An 8,273-nucleotide genomic window follows, 5' to 3' on the forward strand; every position below is an offset into this window, starting at 1 on the left:
TTTCCCTCTCTTTTCCTTATCTTATTTGGATGGGGAAGGAAAGAGTACTAGTATTAGGAAGTAGTACTAGTAGTAGTAATAGGAAGAGGGGGAAGGAGAAAGGAAAGGGGGGGGGGGCGGCCCCCCTCCCCAATTCGGATTGGGCTTGGGGGGGCGCGCCCCCCTCCCTTGCTCCTTCTCTCTTCCTCCTACATGGGCCCAATAAAGCCCATATACCTCCCGGGGGGTTCCGGTAACCTCCCGGGGCTCCAAACTTCTCCGGAACCTTTCCGGTGTCCAAATATATCCGTCCAATATATCAATCTTTATGTCTCGACCATTTCGAGACTCCTCGTCATGTCCGTAATCATATCCGGGACTCCGAACAACCTTCGGTACATCAAAATACATAAACTCATAATATAACTGTCATCGAAACCTTAAGCGTGCGGACCCTACGGTTCGAGAACGATGTAGACATGACTGAGACACATCTCTGGTCAATAACCAATAGCGGGACCTGGATGCCCATATTGGTTCCCACATATTCTACGAAGATCTTTATCGGTCAAACCGCATAACAACATACGTTGTTCCCTTTGTCATCGGTATGTTACTTGTCCGAGATTCGATCGTCGGTATCCAATACCTAGTTCAATCTCGTTATCGACAAGTCTCTTTACTCGTTCTGTAATACTTCATCTTATAACTAACTCATTAGTTACATGCTTGCAAGGCTTAGGTGATGAGTATTGCCGAGAGGGCCCAGAGATACCTCTCCGACAATCGGAGTGACAAAACCTAATCTTGAATTATGCTAACTCAACATGTACCTTCGGAGACACCTGTAGTACTCCTTTATAATCACCCAGTTACGTTGTGACGTTTGGTAGTACCCAAAGTGTTCCTCCGGTAAACGGGAGTTACACAATTCTCATAGTTACAGGAACATGTATAAGTCATGAAGGAAGCAATAGCAGAATACTAAACGATCAAGTGCTAAGCTAACGGGATGGGTCATGTCAATCACCTCATTCTCCTAATGATGTGATCCCATTAATCAAATGACAACACATGTCAATGGTTAGGAAACATAACCATCTTTGATTAATGAGCTAGTCAAGTAGAGGCATACTAGTGACTATATGTTTGTCTATGTATTCACACATGTATCATGTTTCCGGTTAATACAATTCTAGCATGAATAATAAACATTTATCATGATATGAGGAAATAAATAATAACTTTATTATTGCCTCTAGGGCATATTTCCTTCAGATGCTTGGGTCAGCCTTGACTTTGAAGGGAGGAATTTCATGAAACTTTTCATAATCTTCAGACATGTTTGTCTTGCCCTCCACTCCCATGATGTCCCTTTCTCCTGAAAGAACTATGTGGCGCTTTGGCTCATCGTATGATGTATTCGCTTCTTTATCTTTTCTTTTTCTCGGTTTGGTAGACATGTCCTTCACATAGATAACATGTGCCACATCATTGGCTAGGACGAACGGTTCATCAGTGTACCCAAGATTTTTCAGATCCACTGTTGTCATTCCGTACTGTGGGTCTACCTGTACCCCACCTCCTAACAGATTGACTCATTTGCACTTAAACAAAGGGACCTTAAAATCATGTCCATAATCAAGTTCCCATATGTCCACTATGTAACCATAATATGTGTCCTTTCCCCTCTCGGTTGTTGCATCAAAGCGGACACCGTTGTTTTGGTTGGTGCTCTTTTGATCTTGGTCAATCGTGTAAAATGTATTCCCATTTATCTCGTATCCTTTCCAAATCGTAACAGTCGAAGATGGTCCCCTGGACAACAAGTATAGCTCATCACAAACAGTGTTGTCACCTCTGAGACGTGTTTCCAACCAACTGCTAAAAGTCCTGATGTGTTCACATGTAATCCAGTCATCGCACTGCTCCGGGTGTTTGGAGCGCAGACTGTTCTTGTGTTCATCGACATACGAGGTCACCAAGGTAGAGTTCTGTAGAACTGTGTAGTGTGCTTGAGACCAAGAATATCCGTCCCTGCATATTATTGAGTCCCTTCCAAGCGTGCCTTTTCCAGTCAGTCTCCCCTCATACCGCGATTTAGGGAGACCTATCTTCTTAAGGCCAGCAATGAAGTCAACACAAAACCCGATGACATCCTCTGTTTGATGGCCCATGGAGATGCTTCCTTCTGGCCTAGCGCGATCACGGACACATTTCTTTAGGACTCCCATGAACCTCTCAAAGGGGAACATATTGTGTAGAAATACGGGCCCCAGAATGACAATCTCGTTGACTAGATGAACTAGGATGTGTGTCATGATATTGAAGAAGGATGGTGGGAACACCAGCTCGAAACTGACAAGACATTGCGCCACATCACTCCTTAGCCTTGGTACGATTTTTGGATCGATCACCTTCTAAGAGATTGCATTGAGGAATGCACATAGCTTCACAATGGCTAATCGGACGTTTTCCGGTAGAAGCCCCCATAATGCAACCGGAAGCAGTTGCGTCATAATCACGTGGCAGTCATGAGACTTTATGTTCTGGAACTTTTTCTCTGGCATATTTATTATTTCCTTTATATTCGACGAGAAGCCAGTCAGGACCTTCATACTGAGCAGGCATTCAAAGAAGATTTCTTTCTCTTCTTTCGTAAGAGCGTAGCTGGCAGGACCTTCATACTGCTTCGGAAGCATGCCGTATTTTTCGTGCAAATGTTGCAGGTCCTCCCGTGCCTCAGGTGTATCTTTTGTCTTTCCATACACGCCCAAGAAGCCTAGCAGGTTCACATAAAGGTTCTTCGTCACGTGCATCACGTTGATTGAAGAGCGGACCTCTAGGTCTTTCCAGTAGGGTAGGTCCTAAAATATAGATTTCTTCTTCCACATGGGTGCGTGTCCCTCAGCGTCATTCAGAACAGCTAGTGCGCCGGGACCCTTTCCAAAGATTACGTGTAAATCATTGACCATAGCAAGTACGTGATCACCGGTACGCATGGCGGGCTTCTTCCGGTGATCTGCCTCACCTTTGAAATGCTTGCCTTTCTTTCGACATTGATGGTTGCTCAGAAGCAATCGACGATGGCCCAGGTACATATTCTTCCTGCAGCTTCCCAGCTTCTTCTTCAATATTTTCAGTAGCTTCTCAAATCCTTTGTCAGGCACAACATTCTCTGTCTTCCACTGCAGCAATTCCAGTACGGTACCGAGCTTTGTGTTGCCATCTTCGCAATTGGGGTACAACCCTTTTTTGTGATCCTCTAACATGTGATCGAACTTCAGCTTCTCCTTTTGACTTTCGCATTGCGTCCTTGCATCGACAATGACCTGGCAGAGATCATAATCATTGGGCACACCGTCTGGTTCCTCTTGATCTTCAGCAGCTTCGCCCGTTGCAGCATCATCGTGCATATCGTTTGGTTCCTCTTGATGTTCAGTAGCATCATCGTATTCAGGGGACACATAGTTGTCATCGTACTCTTCTTCTTCGCCGTCTTCCATCATAACCCCTATTTCTCCGTGCCTCGTTCAAACATTATAGTGTGGCATGAAATCCTTGTAAAGCAGGTGGGTGTGAAGGATTTTCCGGTCAGAGTAAGTTTTCGTATTCCCACATATAGGACATGGACAACACATAAAACCATTCTGCTTGTTTGCCTCAGCCACTTCGAGAAAATCATGCACGCCCATAATGTACTCGGAGGTGTGTCTGTCACCGTACATCCATTACCGGTTCATCTGCGTGCATTATATATAATTAAGTGTGTCAAAAACCATTACAGAACATCATGAATAGATAAATAAGTGACCAAATTAATAGAATTTCATCATCACATTAAAACCAAAGTACATACATAGTTCTCATCTAACAACATATAGCTCTCCAACTATGTAAAACATTTCAATGCGAAAACAAATGCGATCATAATTGCAATCAAGGTAACAACTGATCCAACTACATAATGATACCAAGCCTCGGTATGAATGACATATTTTCTAATCTTTCTAATCTTCAAGCGCATTGCATCCATCTTGATCTTTTGATCATCGATGACATCCGCAACATGCAACTCCAATATCATCTTCTCCTCCTCAAATTTTCTTATTTTTTCCTTCAAGAAACTATTTTCTTCTTCAACTAAATTTAACCTCTCGACAATAGGGTCGGTTGGAATTTCCGGTTCAACAACTTCCTAGATAAATAAAATCTATGTCACGTTGGTCGGCATAATTGTCATAAATAATAAATGAACCAATAGTTATGAAAAGATAATATATACCACATCCGAATCATAGACAGGACAAGGGCCGACGGGGGTGAATACCAAAACCATCGCACTATATAAGATGCAATAATAAAAGTAAGAAAATAATAGAAGTATCTATCTAAACATACAAGTAAGAATATTTTCCCTTTCAGAAAGAAGATAAGAACAAGAGGCTCACCATGGTGGTGCCGGCGATGAGATCGGCGCGAGTGATTGACGGCGGTGAAGACGGGGACGGGGCGTGACGGACCGCTAAACCTAGACAAATATTGAGGAAAATTGAGCTTGGAGGTCGGGCTTGGAGAGGAGAAAGCTTAAGTAGTGTGGCTCGGGCATTCCATCGAACACCTTGTGTGCATAGGAGGTGAGCTAGAGCACCACCAAGCCCTCTCCCCCTCGACGGCCAGAAAAAACAGAGCACTGTGCTCTGCTCTTACGCGAGGGGGTATATATAGGCACCTCATTGGTCCCGGTTGGTGACATGAACCGGGACTAAAGGGCGGCCCACCAATGAGGTGGGCCAGGAGCGAGGCCCGTTGGTCCCGGTTCGTCCCACCAACCGAGACCAAAAGGTCCAGACGAACCAGGACCAATGACCCACGTGGCCCGCCCGCCCCCCAGGGCTCATGAACCGGGTCCAATGCCTCATGAGTCCCGATTCTGAACCGAACCGGGACTAATGGGCTGACCCGGCCTGGACCTTTGCCCCCTTTTCTACTAGTGGGAGAATACAAGCTGCAGAAGGGCGTGAAGAAAGATGTAGAATTTATCGAGAAGGAGATGCGGAGCATAGATGCCGCCCTCCGCAAAGTGGCCATGGTGCCGCGTGACCAGCTCCATGACAACTCCAAGATCTGGGCCAATGATGTCAGGGAACTGGCATACGAGATGGAGGATGTGGTTGAACGCTTCGTGGTGGACATCCAGGGCTTTGAGCCTGCTGCTAGCCAAGACAGCTTCAAAGGGTTCATGAAGAAGGTGTCCAACTTGTTCAAGAAAGGCAAGAAGCGCCACCAGATCGCCGATGCGATCAAAGGCATCAAGGACCAGCTCCAGGAGGTGGCTGATCGACGCGACAGGTACAAGATTGATGATGTTGACGCAAGTCTAGCTGCTACAACCATTGTTGACCCTCGGCTGATGGCTCAGTTCAAAGATCAGAGAGAGCTCATTGGCATCGAGGAGCCAAGGGACGAGCTAATCGAGAGGCTCGTAGATGAAGATGATTGTGAATCCAAGGAACAACTCAAGATACTCTCCATCTTCGGATTTGGAGGACTTGGCAAGACAACTCTTGCCAGAGCAGTTTATGACAAGATAGAAGGGAAATTTGATTGCAAGGCTTTTTATTCGGTGGGTCAGAATCCTAACCTGAAGAATGTTCTCATAGGTATTCAGCCGAGTCAACGAAGCCTCTTGTTCCAATGCAACATTGTTGGATGTGGGCCTGCTCATTGAAAAACTACGAGGACTGCTTGCAAACAAGAGGTACCGCTACCCATCCTAATGTCCATGCTATGACAGATTACCTAAATGCAAATGCATGTTACTATATAGTTTAATTTTTAGTGGTCATAATAAAAAGTGAGGCAGAAATGGGCGCTTCAGTTTCTTTCAGATTTTCACATCAATTAAGATTCAGATTGTATCAGCATACTCTTATGTGTTTTAAGATTTTTTTTCCATATTTGGCCTATTGTCAAGTGTTCATTCCAATTATTTGCACCTAATTTGAAAATGCATGTTTACTATAGTATCCTTTAAGTGGTCATGATAAAGAGTGAGGCAGAAATGGGTGCTTCATTTTTCTGCAGATGTTCTACATCAATTAGATTTAGGTTGCATCTGCATGTTCTTACATGTTTTAAGCAATTTTTACCAGATTTACATACAGTCAAATGTTCTTGGCAATTATCTTCCACACCTAACACTAACAGGAATAATGTTAGTTCAAAATCAAAATAAAAAATAGATGTATTAGATAAACTATAATCCGTATTTGATTGTGGAGTTAACTTTACATAACTGTAATATAATGGATTTAGTCAAACCCTTGCATGTATTTTTAGCCGTCATAATAAAAAGTGAGGCAGAAATGGGCGCTTGACTTTCTCTTGCAGATTTTCACATCAGTTAAGATTCAGATTGTATCGGCATACTCTTATTTGTTTTAAGAAAATTTGCCATATTGTCAAATGTTCATTCCAAATTATTGCACCTAATTTGAAAATGCGTGTTTACTATAGTATCCTTTAAGCGGACATGATAAAGAGTAAGGCAGAAATGGGTGCTTCATTTTCCTGCAGATATTTTACATCAATTAGATTTAGATTGCATCTGCATGTTCTTACATGTTTTAAGCACAATTTACCAGATTTACCTATGGTCAAATGTTCTTGCCAATTATATGCACGTAATAGGAATAAATCTTATTTCAGAATAAAAATAAAAAATAGATGTATTCTTTCCTTCTTATAAACGTTTGAGTTGGTGGTGAGTTCACCCACCTCCTATTTCTTAGACGTGGATGTGTAGGTAAAAGAAAAAAATATTGGGTAATAGCAGGAGCCAACCTTGGGACCTCCTCATCCGTCTCCTCGTGGTGCTCCCTGCGTCCCCTAGTCACTTTTTTTTTGCGGGTGGTCCCCTAGTCACTTTCTGCTTGCCGTCTCCTATCCCCAATCCCTTTCCTCCTCCTGTCTCCGATCTCCATCAGCCGGATTCCAATTTCAAATGGAAAGCACATCGTCGTGCTATTGCAGCGCCGGCTGACATTTCCTTCCATCCATTTCCTTGTTGTATCTTTTTTCTCTCTTCCTCCCGTCACGCTCGGTCTCCGCCGCCATGCTCACTCGCCATGGCCAGAACCACATGGTGGTAGCAGACTAGCAGCATCCCCTGCCAGTGATTGCCCACCATTGTCATAACAGCGTCGGGGCTACACACTACCGGAAAACTGACCTATGCCTACGGCCAGATCAATGCCGACGGCTGCCGTCGGCCTAGTTTGAGATATGCCGACAGCCTCATCCTGGCCGTCGGCGTAGCCTGGCCGTCGGGCTACCCTGATATAAGCCGACGGCAGCCGTCGGCACAGAACGGCCGTCGGCCTATCTACAAATACGCCGACAGCAGTCATTGCTATTACATAGCCGTCGGCATACAAAGTGGGCCCGGCGACCACGCCCGTGACCAGCGCTAACGCCGTCAACCCTATGCCGACGGTTGGGACGGGCAGCCGTCGGCATATCTCCGCATGCCACGTCACCGATCCGCGGCGTAGATATGCCGACGGCAGCCGTCGGCATAGGCTCCACGTCACCGATCTGCGGCACGGCTCCTCCCAAAACCCTGCCGTATCTATGCCGACGGCAATGCCGTCGGCATAGCTATTTTTTACATGCTTTCATACGTTTTTATGCTTTTATTTACATATCTTTTTATGCTTTTTTAATATGTTTTATGCTTTTTTATGTATTATATGAATATATATATGTAGTTTGTAATTTTTTCCATAGATTATGAATATATATATATATATAGTTTGTATTTTTTTCGAGCACATTAATAATGTGCCGTCATGTTCTTTTGAATATAAGTCCTTATATTTAATTAAATTAAAAAACAGCTATGAGACAGAAGTTTAGTGGCGGTTGCAAACGCCTGGCATCCGTCTCCGGAGTGTGACACCCTCACGGACGGCGCCGCCGCCGGCACCTGGAGGGGGAAAACGGATGCATCGGGTCTACACGGAGGGGATGTAGCAGTCGGTTTGGCCCGGATGTTGCTCCCAGGTGTCCCTCCGAGCTCACCTGACACAACCGGGTGGAGAGGTCCACTCTTCAAAGCCCGTCCGTGGGAAGTCAAAGGGCTTGATCTCGTGGTCAACCGCTCCTGGGTTAGTCGGGACGGGGGCCCTGGGGGTAGCAATGCCACCGGAGCGTCGTACCGGGCCCTCATACATGCGGGGTGGTGTTGTGGCATGTCCTAAGAGGCGGCACGCGTCTTCGAGGTGTGGCCC

At 45.1% G+C, this 8,273-nt stretch overlaps 1 pseudogene; it reads left to right on the plus strand.

The window, feature by feature from the left end:
* Positions 1-4,844: 4,844 nt before the first annotated feature.
* LOC119339202 overlaps positions 4,845-8,273 on the plus strand; it is a 19,182-nt pseudogene continuing 15,753 nt past the window's right edge.

The sequence above is a fragment of the Triticum dicoccoides genome, chromosome 7B (genome assembly GCF_002162155.2).
Source record: "Triticum dicoccoides isolate Atlit2015 ecotype Zavitan chromosome 7B, WEW_v2.0, whole genome shotgun sequence".
Taxonomy (NCBI): Eukaryota; Viridiplantae; Streptophyta; class Magnoliopsida; order Poales; family Poaceae; genus Triticum; species Triticum dicoccoides.